We start from the raw sequence: 15,443 nt of genomic DNA, 5'->3' as shown, positions 1-15,443 counted from the left end.
TATATTATCTCTTTTTATAGAAAGGCTTAACTAATCCTAATAGAAATCAAATGTACTAGACTGAATATGACAGTTCTGTCTATAAGGAATTGGTGTCTCAACACGGTCTCTTGTGTGGCCCAGTCCCACTGACTTCAGAGGAAGTTCGGGGTATGCAAGGACTGCAAGTATCAGGAGTCAGAGTCAGATTCAGCCCCTACCTCCTCCTCTTCTTTTGGCCCCAGCAGTGGAACTGGTATAGTTCTATTATGCAAAGGAAAGATGACTAGATTTGGGAAGCTTGACACGAGGTTATGTACTTAATGCATGGTGTAGAGCCAGGTCTTTGAACACTCTCTGTATACAAGGGGCTGATGGGAGCAAGGCACAGGCCAGATGGATGTGCAGAGCTCAAGGCAGAAGAGATTCAGGTCATTGGGTCGAAGCAGCCATCATGGAGCAGATCTGTTGCTGGGGATGCTGGTTTCCTGGATTTGGTCTTTAATGAGCATGTCTACATGTTTTTAGTTCAAAGGCATCAAACTACCTCTGGGAACTACAAAGTGCTTATAATGTCACAGCTAACTCTTTTGGACCTATGCTTCCAATTCAAGTTGCTAACATTGATTTTAAAGAAGGATTTGTAGAATGTTCCTCATTTCACTATGTAAAAGTGTTTCAAGTTTTGGATCCCTCCCTTGTCAAACTTGCAAATATCTTCAGTGCACCAAAGCAACTGTTTGATCCTCCTCCCTGGAAAGGAATCTCTGCAATGGCTTAACTCATTCATTTTATGCCTATCCCACCTTCTATCAACCAACTTGTGAGTAAGTTTTGTGTTTCAGATTACTGGAAGCCTTACGTTTAATATTCTCAGAAACAAAAAATTTAGAGAAGGCAAGACCTACTAAGTCCTGTATTCTAGCCCACTTCCAGTGTAGAATGTTTCTTATAGCACATTTTCTAGTGCCCTTTCCTATCTCACTGTCAGTGTAAAGAAAGAGCATTTTTACCAGATACATCCCAAATAGTTGACCAAATTTCAATACAACTGAGTCCAAAACTTTATTTGTGACTTGGCCAAATTCCAGTCTGTGCCTAATCCAGTGCCAGCTATGAATACTATCTCTTTGACCAATTTCTACTGCATATATGGACATTAGGAGAGTAATTGGTCAGTTATAGTGGTCTGAGTTTCAGATTGGTAACTGAATGACAGACACATGCCTACACTGCAAACAAACTAAAATTTAGGCATGAAAGCAAATTATCAAGCCCAGCACTACATGCTTGAGATACTGTGGACACACTTAAAAGTTCATTCTGGCTTTAAAGATAGTACTGATTCCTGTAGTGTATTCCCCATTGAAATACATGAAACATGCCTGGAATCAGTAATACCTCTAATACTGGAATGAACCTTTTAAATGTGCCCACTTTAAAATGTGCCCACTGTTTTACCCTAACAAATGTAAGAACTGCACCCTATCTTTTAAACATCCATTTCATGTTTATTTTAACTTTACAATCTTCTTGTAATACCTGCTGCTTTGTGCCCTGAGTGACTCATGATTTTGAAAGACAGAGGAACCTGCCTAATGCTGTATGCACATTTAAAAAAACAGCACATGATTTTAGCAGGCAGATTTATAAAAAACAGCAGCCTGAGTGTAATTATCACCTCTTGTCCTTTGCCTTCTGTGTTTCCACTTTTGTGAGATGGGAGACTAGAAAGAAGAATTGTACTGAGGACCAAAACTGTGAGTGCCACTGTTGAAACAGGTTAAGAATTTGAGATGTGAAATGGAACGTAAGAACTACAGTCAGAGTCTACCAAAAATTGTTCTTTTTTTGTCTCTTTCGTTAGGCTCAAAACTGCCACTGTGAGTCCTGCAGGTATCCATTTTCTTCTATGGTATTGAAAACTGAGACTAGTGGAGATCATGCCTAATAAGACTGCATGGATTTAGAAGGGAGAGGTGATATCATTTTAACAGAGAAGTGGAAAACCACCAATTGCATGGGAGCTAGAAGTGTTCCAGTATTTTAAACCTTTCTTCTTATTATTTATCTTACTGTGATTTAGTTATCCATTCAGGGAGGGTAATATCCCAGAGGTACACTGAGGGGCACATCTCTGTGATATTACCGTTACTCAATGGTTAGCTTGATCAAAAGGATAGTTAAAAGAAATCAGGCAGGAAAGGTTAAACAATGGCCTGGATAAGGAACATTCCTTCAAACAATAGGATCTGCCCTTCTCTGGCTCTGTGTATCTTTCGGAAAAATAATTCATGCTTTGTTTTGGGGAGCTGCTTCTGTGGTCACTGTGCATTGTTCCTGTCCACAAGCTCCCGAATGAGAAATCTTGTGGGTGCCGAGGCCATTGGGCTTGCTAAGCAAAGAGGTTGGAAACCAGGCAGCGATGGCTCCAGGAACCAGCGCTCCGAGCGCGTGCTTGGGGCCGCAAGCTGTGGAGGGTGCCCTGCTGGTTCTTGCGAGGGTGGCAGCCAGGCAGCCTTCAGTGGCTTGCCTGCAGGAGGTCCACCGGTCCTGTGGATTTGATGGCAATTCGGCGGCGGGTACACTGAAGCCACAGGACCAGCGACCTCCCACAGGCAAGCCCCCAAAGGCGACCTGCCTGTTGTGCTTGGGGCCGCAAAAAAGCTAGAGCTGCCCCTGCAGCTAGGGGCAGTGTAACCCAGAGGCCCAGTCAGAGAGTGGTTGGATTGCTAGATCCCACCCCAAAGTGAAGTGGAGTCAGGGGCCAGAAAGGGTCTACTTGTGGGCCTCAGAAAGGGCAGCCCACCCAAGGATTGTGGTACCCTGTCTAAAACAATCGCTTGTTTCAGATAAAATGGAACCCAGATGTGCAATAATCTCTGCTTTTTCTAAACAAAATCCAGAGTGAGGTTTGGTAAACCAAAGTCACACTCTGTTTTGCCTATCTTTATTTGGAATGGCCAATAAAATGAAATAAAGCCAAACTCAGAACTGTTTTTGAGCAATTGCTTCACCTTTCCCTAAGCCACAGTGGTTTAAACTAAATGAAACCTGAATCCACAACCACCTCAGCTTTGGGTTTGGTTTTGTAAAATCCAAACCCAACCCAAATCATTATTAAAATCACTGCAAAGAAGGCACTGCTTTTGTTTTTTATGGCATAAGTTCTGCTGCACTACACAGTACCAACTTCAGCAATTTGTCTTACAGCAGTATATTTAGAATGTCTGTTGTTGCTCTGATGGGGGGAAAAAGTTCATCCTACTGTTGGCAAGTATCATCACAGCCCAAGGTTTAGATCAAGAGTACAAAATGAAGTATAGCATACTCATGTTTCAAATCATGGTACTGAAATTAAATGCGTTTATGATAGACATTCCCTGAGGAAATAGTAAATACAAGTCCACATGTCAGAAGGTGATACTGTAACAGGATATCTTCCTCCATTAGGTAGAAGAGCATTGTTAACCACTAGACCACATGTATGTGAAGTAATCTTTGTAAAGATTCTAATACCTTACCTATTATATGGTACCGTATCTATTCTAGCTGAATGAGAAAAGAGGTGTACACCACTTTTCTCACCTTTCTTAGAGGAGCTGTTTTGTTGAAACTATGTTGCAAGCATATTTTTATCTCATTTTTGGAGAGGTTTCAGAGGGTGAGTTTCTTTAATCTTGGATTGAGTTGTATTTTTGTTAAAATGAACTGCTTTGATCCATTAGCCCAGGTACTTCATTGATATAAATCACAGTGGAAGTCTTTCTGTGGAATCGGAATGAATTGTAATTAATTCCTTAGAGTTCTCTCCAAATGAAAGCGCGTATCCATTCCATCTTGCAAAGCTCATCTAGGATTATTAGAAAGATTCTTAATGGTAGAAATTTCTCCCAAGGTTAATGGAGCTTGTCTTGTTTCCTGTCCATTAGACAGCCCCTCACTTCTATGAGGCCCCCTTCACCGTTTCTGAATTAAGCCATGGCTTTGCACAGTAGACAGTAATCTCTGATGTGGAATTTTGTGAAGTGTTTTCTGAAAATCCAGGTATACAATGTTCACAGCATTCCCCATGTTTGTACTGGCAGTAGCATGCTCAAATAATTCTAACAAGTAAGTGAGGCATGACCTTCCCTTCCTGAAACCAGGTTGTCTATCCTTAATTCAAGTTGTGGTTTTTCGACCATTCCTCCATTTGATCTTTTAAAACCATTTCCAAGACTTTTCCCACAACCAATGCAAAACTGTAATAATTAGTCTATAATTTCCTGGTGTGCTGTATCTATACATTCTAAAAATGGCCTTGTGTTGGCTACATGCCATGCTTCCATGTGTTCTTGTCAGTTGTCTGTTAAAGCTTTCAGTTCCTCCCAGTGTTTCTGCAGCACTAACTTTTATTAGGCAGTGAGCTACTTGTGTCTTATCAGTCATACAAGTCTGAGAACTGTGCAGTGAAATGTTAAGGAGAAGGCAAAGACAAAATGCTTAGATAATGAGTAAATTTTCATTGCAGAATACAAGAATTAATATCAAATAGGTTCTGAAAAATCCTGACTATTGTGATGAAAATTTACATCCATTCAGAGCTGGATGAAACATCCAAAATTGTGCTTCCTAGATTATTGAGGTTCAACTAATTCTTGGTCCTGGTGAAATCTGTGGGAGTCTTACTCCAACAGATACAGAATTTGCCCAATTGAAACTAAAGATATCAACAAAAAATTCACAAATCAAGCCTTAGAAGAAAGTGTCCTTTTGATTCCTACTTCTTTCCCCCTTTATTCAGTAGAAATATTGCACAAGCCTGGCAAAGTTAATAGGTCCAAGCCTACGGCAAATTCAAGAAACAATGCCCATTTTGGAGGAAGATCCATTTAGCGGGTAAAGAAGGAGGCATGTGAATGTAAACAAATAGTCATTTTTGGCATAGCAATCATTCAGCAATGGACAGGAGTGTGGGGACGCATCTTTGTCAATTCTTTATGCAGCCATTATGTTTCCTTTTACCAGTTCTCTCTGCAAAAGATGTCTGAGCACAGAATATGAGGGTCACGCTTTTAAGTTTCATCTTTGTATACTGTCGACACAGAAGTGCTTTCTTTCAAAACTGGCCTCTAAGTCATTACTTTAGTAATACTAAATACCATCATTTTTCATTTGCTGTAATTCTTATTAGCATGTTGCAGTAAACTTCAAGGAAAGAGTAAAAGTCATAAGTCTTCAGATTGCTGTGTAGTTACCAGTTCTGGCCAAGGGATGGTCATTGATATAATATCAGATGTATATGTAAGAAGAGGATATGGCAAACGGGAAAGCATACAGATGAAAAGTGGCTAAAAGTTTTGACTTGTCTTCATCTGTAGACAAGGTGTCTAGCACCAGCTTCGCTGCCTAAAATTTCAGGAAGACAGCATTGCTTTGTTTTATACTGCGCTACAGGTTTTATTTGCAACCATCAGAGCTAATATATATAGTACTTTGTGATCAGAGATTGCTTTTGTTTCAGTATACGCTGTCTATGGACATTATACACTATAGAGTACTGATTTCTTCACCTTTTCAGTTCAGTGAGCAGTAGTAGATTTCCATTGCCCAATGGCCTTTTTCCTTTTCTAGCACTGGCATTGGAGTAGAATGATATTTTTGAAATCAATGAGTCAGCTGATCTGACTCTGGCTGCTTTAGAGACTGAATAATGGCTATTAGCTTTGAACAATTTTCTGATTTGTAGAAAGAGACTTTGGTATAGACACAAGTTAAAGAAAGAGAGTCACTTATAAAAACAGGTGGAATTAAGGTTGCTCACAGCAGAGCCTTCTGCTCCCAAAAGCTTCTGGAAAGTGAGACTTGAAAATCAGGGAATGATGAGCTATGGTGCAGCCTCATATTTCATAAAAAATACTTTAGCTTTAAGAGAAAAAACAAGACAGAAATTTAAGAAAACCAGGAAATGCACAGTTAAGATAACACTTCCCACAAATCATGCCAAGACAACCTTAATTCTGTCCCTTCATTGTGTCATGAGCAGAGCTGGGAAAATTTTTTTGTTCAAAACTTTTTTTGGCAAAAAATATAGGTTTGGTGATAATGAAACATTTTACGACTCATGTGAGTTTCATTAAATTGTTCATGTGGAAAGCCATACAACAAAAACAATCTAAAAAGTTGAAATGAAACATTTTGACTTTTCTGTTTGCAAGGACTTCTTGTTATGAAACTACCTCCAGTTCTATCTTTAAAAAGTTCCATGCTCTTTAAAATCAAAGTGAAACATTTAATTTTGGGGACTCTTTGGCTTGCCAACAACTTAGTTTTAGATTTGACCTGAAACATTTTTTTTAAGTGAAAATGTATTTGCACAGCTTTAATCATGACGGACCCCTCTTCAGAGTACCTTTATCCCTCCATAACAAACATAGCATTAATAGCAATGTCTCTTACAATAAGGTCCACTGTATTACAAAGTACAAACAGTATGAAGCAAGTGCTTCAAGTAGCCACTTTCTATATGTCTGGGCACATCATGCTCAGGAACAATATTCTAAAAATATAATCCCTTGTACTCACAGTCACTGCTCCACAATCTTACATTTTTGGCTTCAGAAGGGTATCTTTGGAAACATGTATAATGACTTTACTTTCTGGAAGAATACCAGTAGTGGACAATCTCTGAAATTCAACTTTCACAGGGAAATAGGTCTCCAGATCTGGTGGTTGTCAGTCTGCCTAGAACAAATTTGTTTTTGAAAGTCTTGATCAAGAGGAGGGGACACATGATCTGAGGTGACTGATAAACAGCATGAGAATTTGGCTGAACTCTATCTATATGACACAGTTGCTGCAGTTGAAAACAACAGATGAGAGAGAGTCCTTGGGCCAAATCATGCAATTTTAGGCAGACCTAATACAGACTGAATGCTAACAAAAGTCAGGAAGAGATTTGTCTGAATAAGAACTGCAGGATTTGATCTCTTAAGAGAGATCTTAGGTTCCAGAGGAGTTTTATACCCGAGGACTCTCCCATTATTGTGCTACTAGCTACATGTTGGTAATATGGTGTTTTACAATAGAAAATAATTAGAACAGAGCTTTGTATATCACATTCTGTGATCAGCTGTGTGTGTTTTTTACTTGCAATGAAACAGGAACCAAAGAAAAGCAAAACGCATAGCAAAAATAGCTAATATTTTGGCAAAGTAAAAAATCTTTCTTCTTTTTGTGATTAAAACTCATAGTTGTGCATATGATGTGTGCTGGCCATTTGCTATTGCAAGTTTTCATGTTGCTTGACCTTGTATGAGCGAGCTGGTTGTTTTTTATTTTGTTTTTGAGGTCAAATTACAATCACTCTTCTGAGAGTAGTAGTATAAATAATTTGTTTCTAAGTTATTTTTTGAAGTACTGAATTTGTCTCCTTTTGGCCTATTGATGTAGGTGCTAGGCTATTTCCTTTCTAGAACTTTTTTTGTTCATCTTACAGTAATAGTAACTTAATTCTTTTTTAACTGATGCACAGAGCCCTCTCCTCAGTAACCACACTGGGAATTTTGCCAGAGCAAGGATGGTACAATGAGGACTGGATTTTGTAAAGTCAGATTATGAATGGGTTTATATTATGCACTATATATCCTAATGCTGAGTAGTTCTTCCCACCCTCTCCTGTTCATTTCCCTTCTCTCCTCTGTCTGATGCAGTGCTGTAATAGCCCAGTACACAACCTAATAAAATATCGGAATGTAGAATAACAAGCAGCAGATTTGCTATTAAAAAGACATTTGACATTTTAAAAATATATTCAGTATTTTGGATGTCTAGACAAAGCTGGTGCTACATTACTATACAGTCCTTTAAAAGTATGTAAAAAGCTTCCTGGCATGCAATATGGTCATGAAATGTAGCTTTTAAATTAAGAAGCAGAGTATAATCAAACTGATAATTTATCCGATTATAAAGAGATGTGTTTAGCAAATGAGTTAACTCACCCTAATACTAAGATAAAAAATGTGATCCAGATTAGAAATGTGCTGAAAATAGACACTAGCTGAAAACATCTGTCCTAATGATGGTTCATACACACTGGGTACAAGAGGTGACAAGATTGAATCCTGCACAATCCCACATTAAAACCACCTGGGAGGAAGAGCACAAATGTTTATTACTGATCTTGAATCTCTCAGACAAATAAATAATTCTATTGAAACTGATTTTTCCATCAAGTTTTGAACGACTTTTTTGGTGAATATAATGTTTGTTCTGAGGATGTTCTATGACTGTATCTGTCCTGTGCATAAGATAACAACCCTGTATTCTTATTATGGTTACATTGGGCAGTTCAGAACTGTAGGGCCAAATTCATGGTGCGGCACTAGGGTGGTTTAGGAAAGGATTTGGCTTGTACTAGCCAAGTACAGTTTACTTCATAACTTTTTATCTTAACTTGAAATTCCTAGGTCTCAAAAGAAACCTGTTATGATGCAAGGACTACCACTTATATGGAACTTATGTGGTTGTCATTGGTGCCTTCTCCTTTTGTAAAAGGTGGTAAAATAAACAGGGAAGTATAGCAGAGGATGGACTTCATTATTCCATAAACTTCCAGGATTTAAGGCATGGTTATGTACATATTAACCTGAGCATCACAACAACATAAACAACAGTACAGGCAACTAACAGTAAAGCATTGTCAAGATTATTTTTGCTAATTACACTATTAACTATGGAATTTCAGGCAAATGTTTGGATTACCTACTCATTTCAATACTTTCCTGTTGCTGATCTTTTCTAGCAGCAATTTTTCCAGTTACAGGAATTGCTGGTACTGTGCCTGGAGACACTCAGCCTTTAATTCAGGTAGGAAAAGATTCTGTAAGATAGTTTACATAGCCATATCCTCAGAGGGGCATGCTGCATAGCGTACCGTTTTAAGGTTTGGCAGAGTACATACCATAGCTATCGGATGTAGACCATCTCAAGGGGCTCTGCGGCTGTTTAACTCTTGACATAAACTGTTCCTTCCAGCTCGAGCAGAAAAAATACACATTTGCTTGCCAAAGCTGTGCAAACACATTCAGCTAAATAAAGCTAATCAATTATGTAAAATATGAGACATTTTAGAAGCAAGAGGTGGAGGAAGGGAAAGGGGCCAGGTTTATTTTTTTCTGTGATCATTTTTGCTTAACTGTGCACGTGCAGTGGAAAAACAGCTGTTGAGACTGATATTGTAGTGATGCAAAAGCAGGGAATGGCTTTTCCTCTCTTGTTTTGAGAAGTAAGACTCTCAATGTTGAAATACAAGTAAAATATTTCCAGGAGCACACGGTTTCTCAGTCTGAAGATGGAAGTAGAATGATGGTAGCTTTTGGTGGGGTAAGTGGAAATAGTGCTTAGCATTTACATAGCACTTTGAATGGACAAAGTTCTGTTGAAACATTGGATAATGATATTAAACATATATACAATTATAATGAAAATATTAGTGGAAGCACTCTGCTTATGGGTATACCAATTGTAGTTACACCACTAGACCTCTGAGTAGTCAGAGCATTCTGGAGAGGGTCCGGCAGTTCCTTGCTGGGGCTTCCCAGAAGTAATTAACTCGTTTTATATAAATTTAAAATGGGATTATTGGGTTCACCAGCAGCCTTCTTTGGTGCAGAAGTGAGCCCGTCTGCTTATGTTGCCAATATTTAAACAACTCTGTCAAGGGGAAGGTCTTCAAATGATTTGGGAGCTCCTCTGCTGGAAGACTTTTTGTGCATACCGTGAATTTAAAATTATTTCTCAGTCTTTTTTCGCCAGTTATCTAACTACTGTATAGAATCCAGTGTAATATAACACAAGATCTCAAAATTCCCACACTTAGTGGAATTATGCCACGGAAGTACTATAAAATAAAAGAACATAAATAGATTTAAATCACTTAACTTATAAATTGTCTGTCTTCTTTAATTCTTTTATTCCCATTTTCTGTTCTTCCATATCTGACCCAGTCTGTTAATCTCTATTTTCATACTGTTTTCTTCTATTCACTCCTTTTTTTCTTCGAAGAGCAATGTCGTCTTCCTGCTCATTCTTTCTCTTTTTTTATTCACTCCATCCTATTATTGCCTTTGATCTCTTCTATGTTATGTTGTCCTTACCTGTTGCTCCCCTTCTTTTCTTTCTGCCCACACTATCATCTTTATCTCATCACTTATTCCTGCCTGTATTCCATTGCCTCTCTGTAGTTCTCCCTATTTCTTTTCCATCACAATTAGTGCTTTATCAACACTAATTAATTATCACAAAGAAACAGCTGAGTATTATTAATCCCACTGGATAGGAAAATTAAGCCAGAAAAGCTTGATTAAGAGCACAGGGGAGAGGTTGGCCAGGGAGAGAATACAGGAGCCCTAACTCTTAGTCCATTAGACCATGCTGCCTCTCCCACCATCCAGAAATTACATGACTAGCTCAGCAGAGGAGTTGGCATGTTGGCAGGCTGCCACCTGTTGGCAGGAGGGACCATGCAGAAGGCCTTGTATCATTGAAAGATGCTTGAATAGCAATTGTCTCCCCTCTTCTCTCAAACTACTGATTTTTCTGCAAGTACACTCCAAAATGGAGTAATTCATAGGTTTGGATTGTGTGAGCCCCAAAGGCTAGCAGTGGGTATCATGTAGAGGCACCTTGACTAACCTGAAAAAATCACCATGTCAGATGTTATGTTTGCAACAAACAGGGATAGTTTTGTTTTTTAAGTGAAAGGTGAGATTAACCTTGACATTTAGTTCATTTTATTTAAATTGGTTTAATGTTACAGAACATGCAGAACAAAGTATCAGGAAGCTAACTTTCTCTTTTGTGGTTTCCCCCTCTTCATTATATTTGTTTCCTTGGCTAGTCATGGTTCAGCCCGAAGTCTATGCATGAAGACCCACAAGTGTTGTTCATGTGGCAATTTTGCTGCCTTTATGAGTAAGTGGAAAATTAAATGGCCTCTGTTTCAAATCAAGTTTATTAAAAAAAGCAGAGTAATAAAAGGTGGGAAATGCTTTCTCTACTATGGATTCCACTATTTATTGTGATTTAAAGATTTCATACAGTGCTCTGCATGCACAGTTAAATTAAATGCACGGAACCAAGTATATTGGCTAGTCTTGTGTTGGAAACCCAAAGAAGGACATGAATGTTATTTTGGTTTCCTTCCAGTAGGTATCATAGCTCTCATTTTTTGGCCCTGTAGCCTGAACAGAATCTATTACAAAGGTTGAACCACTGATTTCACAGTCTGATTTACCTTTGGTTGATGTACTACACAATACCTCGGAAATGAAAGCAGATTCTTTGCAGCTTGTGGGGGGAATACAGTACATTCGCTTCCATACCTGAAAGAAAATAGGGTGGCAACATCGTAGTGTGTGGGTATGTTTTCTCATATCTTCGGAATGTGGCTATAACTGGCTGAATTGGAATATCTACAAACAAATTATAGTATGTCTTTGTGTTTAGTAGACACACCTGGGACTCCGTGTCCATGAGAACGGAGAACAGTGATACTGCTTAGTATATGAACACAAGACATTGGTGTGGCTGGTTCCTTACATTCTAGACTGTGCTTGGAGAGTTCCTGAAGAAAACCTTTAACTACCCACAGATTTGATGGGACAAAGTCTATCATACCATATGCTGCTCATTTGTGGAATTCCCTTAAAATGGAATTATGTGGGGTTCAGACTGTTATTCCTCTCTCCCTTCATTTAAAACAAAAATCGAGGTTGAAAACTTATTTTTTTAACTTAGCTCTAAGCATTTAATGGTTTTAGTGCTAGAGCCCTGCACTCCAGTGTTGTTTTTATCTGCTGGTTTGTTTTCCTTGTGATGCTCTAAATGAAAAGTGCTATAGAAGCATACTGTGGTAGGTGGTAATAAATTAGAGTCTCACAAAGTAGGACATTGTCTAAATGGAATGAACGGATCTAAACTCCAAGGTTGTCTGCTGTAATGAGGGATAGTTAGGAGATTATACACAATTTTCACTTGGCTCAGTCCTGTTTCCATGGCAGTGAGTATATTTAATTATTTACTAGTTTGTTACCATGGATACTGTATTTCTGGTATTTTTTACATTATTAATGTCCTGAAGTATAAAGAAGCATTGAATGACTTGATTTTTCAAACAACCTTCATTGGCTATTAGAAAATATGGTAATAAAAATCATACTTTTCATCAGCTCACAGTTGATTTTAAACAAGAGCTATTAATTTAACTGAGTTTAAAATAAATAAATATTTCAATACACTGAGATCTTGACTCCAGATCCTGGATGGGAGCTTGGCCTGAGTAAACATGGTGTACTAATTGTAATACTACCTAGCTCTTAGAACTTCTATATTTGGCCCTTGGATAAATTTCAGTGTAGGGCCAGGTAGATAGTTTGAGTGGAATGAAAATCCAGACCTGCTCAGGTGAGCAGCAGTTGTTTCTACAGAGCACAGCACTAACAGCATCAGTTTGGGTGGGCCTTATGGCATCATGGTCAATGAGATGGATGGGATGCTTCCCCGTGTGCTAGCCTCAGAAAAGCCTACGATTCAGGACTTCATCATGAAATCTTAGGGACGCATTTCCAGAGCATGGGGAGGAGTTTGGATTTACTGAACTTTGTTGGTAACACGTGACATTCCTTAGGCTTGCTCATGCCTATTTCAATGTTATGCAGTGGATTTGGTAGGGGGTATTCTCCAATCACCGAGTGAGTTCTCAAAATTGTGTGTCTCCATTTTCTGTCCCATCCCTTATTAATATTATCATTAGACCTGATCCTGTAAAGTACTAAGTGCCTGTGTGCTCTGAACTTCCACTGCAATCAATAGGTATTGAGAACACTTGTACTTCCCAGGAGATGTGCTTAGTGATTTACAGGATCAGGCTATTTATAACTTGCTTGGTTCCTATTAGCTTCTGGACTGGGCTAGTCTCATATCTCTTCTGATAGCTTAATCTCTTCCATTTATTCTGCATTTTATTTCAGTACCAGTACTGTAGTATAGATACATTCAAATAGCCTGACCACAAAAGATGCTAAGTATCCTCAACTGCTACAGAAACCAGAACCTCAGTCAGGTCATGTTTATAATACAGCACTGCAGAGTTCTCCCATCAACATAAAAAACCCACCTCTGCGAGTGGAAGATGCTATGTTGTCGGGAGAAGCTCTTCTATCAACATAGCGCTGTGCACACGAGTGCTATATTGGTGTAATTCATATCGCTCAAAAGGGTGGAATATTCACATCCCGAGCGATATATGTTTTGTCGACGTAGACTGTAGTGTAGACATAACCTCAGTGACTGTAGTAGGAGTTGAGCAATCTCAGTTCCTCTGATGATCAAGAGGGACAACTAGCAGGAGATCAAACTGAATTGTAATATATACCTCAGTGTACGAAGGTTATAATTTGAGAGCAGTCTTGATTTGCTCAATATCTTGCTGTGTATACAAGGAAAATTCTACATGTCAGTCTCTACATGGAATATATTATATTGTTAAACAAGCAAATAGCGCAATCAACTTCAAGAGAAGGCTTGATTTGGTTTGGCCAAAGATCAAGAGAATGCATGGGTGGAGTTTTTAGTTTTATCCAAATCCGTACACCCATCCTCATTTCTAGCCCCTACAGTGATGCACTCTCTCTAGATCAGTATTTATGTCATTGACAGCTACCCACCTTTTACTGGACTTAAATTTGCACTTCGGTCAGTTCCGTAACCTTTATGAGCTGAAATATTCCTCCACCCCACATAAAACCCTCACATGTATATTCCTGAAACTACTAAAATAGCACTTCTCACCTCCAAATTCTTTATAGTTTGAAATAAAATATTTGAGTGATAAAACTGAGTGTTTGAAGCACACCTGGAATTAGAAGAAAGTGACAAAAATGGTATAAAACTATGCCAATACTATTCTGTTAATGACATTAATCTGTTAATTTAGAATGTCATCAGAGAAAACAAAAAGCATTGCGGTCACTGCAAGAAACTGAAGAAAAGGAAACTGGAGAGATTAAGACCCTCTACCTTGCCACTGGCTCTGCACAGATGAAGGAATGTATCCATGCAGACTCAGCTGCCTAACTCTGTTGCTGAAATAAAAAACCACCACCACCATCCTCCTTCTCTTTCCAAAGCAAACCCAGCTTTTACCCTTGTCTGTGGGTTCTACATTTTTTCCCTGTTGGATGGGAAGGGTCCTACTTTAATGTATTTTAATTACCCCTAAGTGTATGTCTACAGTGCAATTAAAAACCTGTGGCTGGCCCATGCCATCTGACTCAGGCTTGAGCTGCGGAGCTGTTTAATTGCAGTGAAGACTTTCAGGCTCTGCTTGCAAGCTGAGCTCTGGGACCCTCCCATCATGCAGGGTCCTAGAGCCCAGTCTCCAGCCCAACCCTGGAAGTCTACACTGCAGTTAAACAGCTCTGCAGCCTGAGCCCCGCAAGGCCGAGTCAGCTGGCACAGCCAGCAGCGGGTGTCTAATTGCACTCTAGACATACCCTAAGATTCCTCTTATTTCAGCCGCACCTATCTTGAGTTCTTCTTCTAACTACAAATTCTTTCAGTCAAGCAGGAGTGGATGCTTTGGAGGTTGGCTCTTTTGACTACTTTGGAACTTGTCAATATTGCTCCTAAGATGGCTGGAGGTATGGCCAAACTTTTTGAAAGTTTAATGTGAGATAATTAGTTGCTCCAAAGAGTTTTAAGGACTGACCAGACTTCCATAAAATTCAGTGTTTTAGATGGGTGCTTAGTGACTCAGTTGATTGTTGACAGCCCTGGTAAAACTTTTGTTAAAGAAACAGTTTAATTTTATTTTCACAAAAATGATCTAAAATTCAAAACAGACAGTTATAAAAGGAAACCATGCTATTTGAATTTGATGAAGATAAGACTAAGTATTCTGTCATCTGCATGCTTCTGATGCCTCGGTCTGGAGCATCTCACTCTCTCTGGCCTTGTGTATATAGGAAAATTAAACAGTTTAATAGGTGTAGTTATACAGGTATAATTTCCCATGTGGACACTCTTATTCCAGAATAAGAATGGCTTTTTTGATTTAGCTTAAACCCTTTCCCAGACAACCCATCCCCTTTAAAATTTAGTTTATTATACTTATTCTGGTATATCCACATGGGATATACAACTATCTCAGTTTACGTTCACACTATGTAGACAAGGCCTAACTCTGAAGCCTCATATGTGTTGAGGAGGAGGGAGTGATGGGAGAGAGCATTCTGGTATCCCAAATAAGTGGTTAGCATTGATGGATTCCAAAGAAATCACCATCCATTTCTCCTTGGCTAAAGAAAGTCATTCCAAAGTGGGCATTTGAAGAACAGAAAGAACAGAGGGGCATTGAGGGGTGAAATGTCGCTGTTGTCCTTGGAAGAACCTCTATAATTGTATCATACATACACGCATGT

At 38.9% G+C, this 15,443-nt stretch overlaps 2 long non-coding RNA genes across 5 annotated transcripts in view; one reads left to right on the top strand and one right to left on the bottom strand.

Annotated features, from left to right (window-relative positions):
- Positions 1-6,694, bottom strand: part of LOC127051928 (uncharacterized) — a 30,722-nt gene extending 24,028 nt beyond the window's left edge. Inside the window, exon 1 of the long non-coding RNA XR_007774640.1 lies at positions 6,547-6,694. This is a non-coding gene — a long non-coding RNA (uncharacterized LOC127051928). The remainder of the gene's footprint in view (positions 1-6,546) is intronic.
- Positions 6,695-9,225: 2,531 nt separating this feature from the next.
- The window catches only part of LOC127051930 (uncharacterized), a 190,275-nt gene continuing 184,057 nt past the window's right edge, over positions 9,226-15,443 (top strand). For all 4 annotated transcript variants that reach the window (XR_007774645.1, XR_007774644.1, XR_007774643.1 and 1 more), the window contains exon 1: positions 9,226-9,345. This is a non-coding gene — a long non-coding RNA (uncharacterized LOC127051930). The remainder of the gene's footprint in view (positions 9,346-15,443) is intronic.

The sequence above is a fragment of the Gopherus flavomarginatus genome, chromosome 5 (genome assembly GCF_025201925.1).
Source record: "Gopherus flavomarginatus isolate rGopFla2 chromosome 5, rGopFla2.mat.asm, whole genome shotgun sequence".
NCBI classification, from domain to species: Eukaryota; Metazoa; Chordata; order Testudines; family Testudinidae; genus Gopherus; species Gopherus flavomarginatus.
This window is presented reverse-complemented; position numbering and strand designations above follow the sequence as displayed.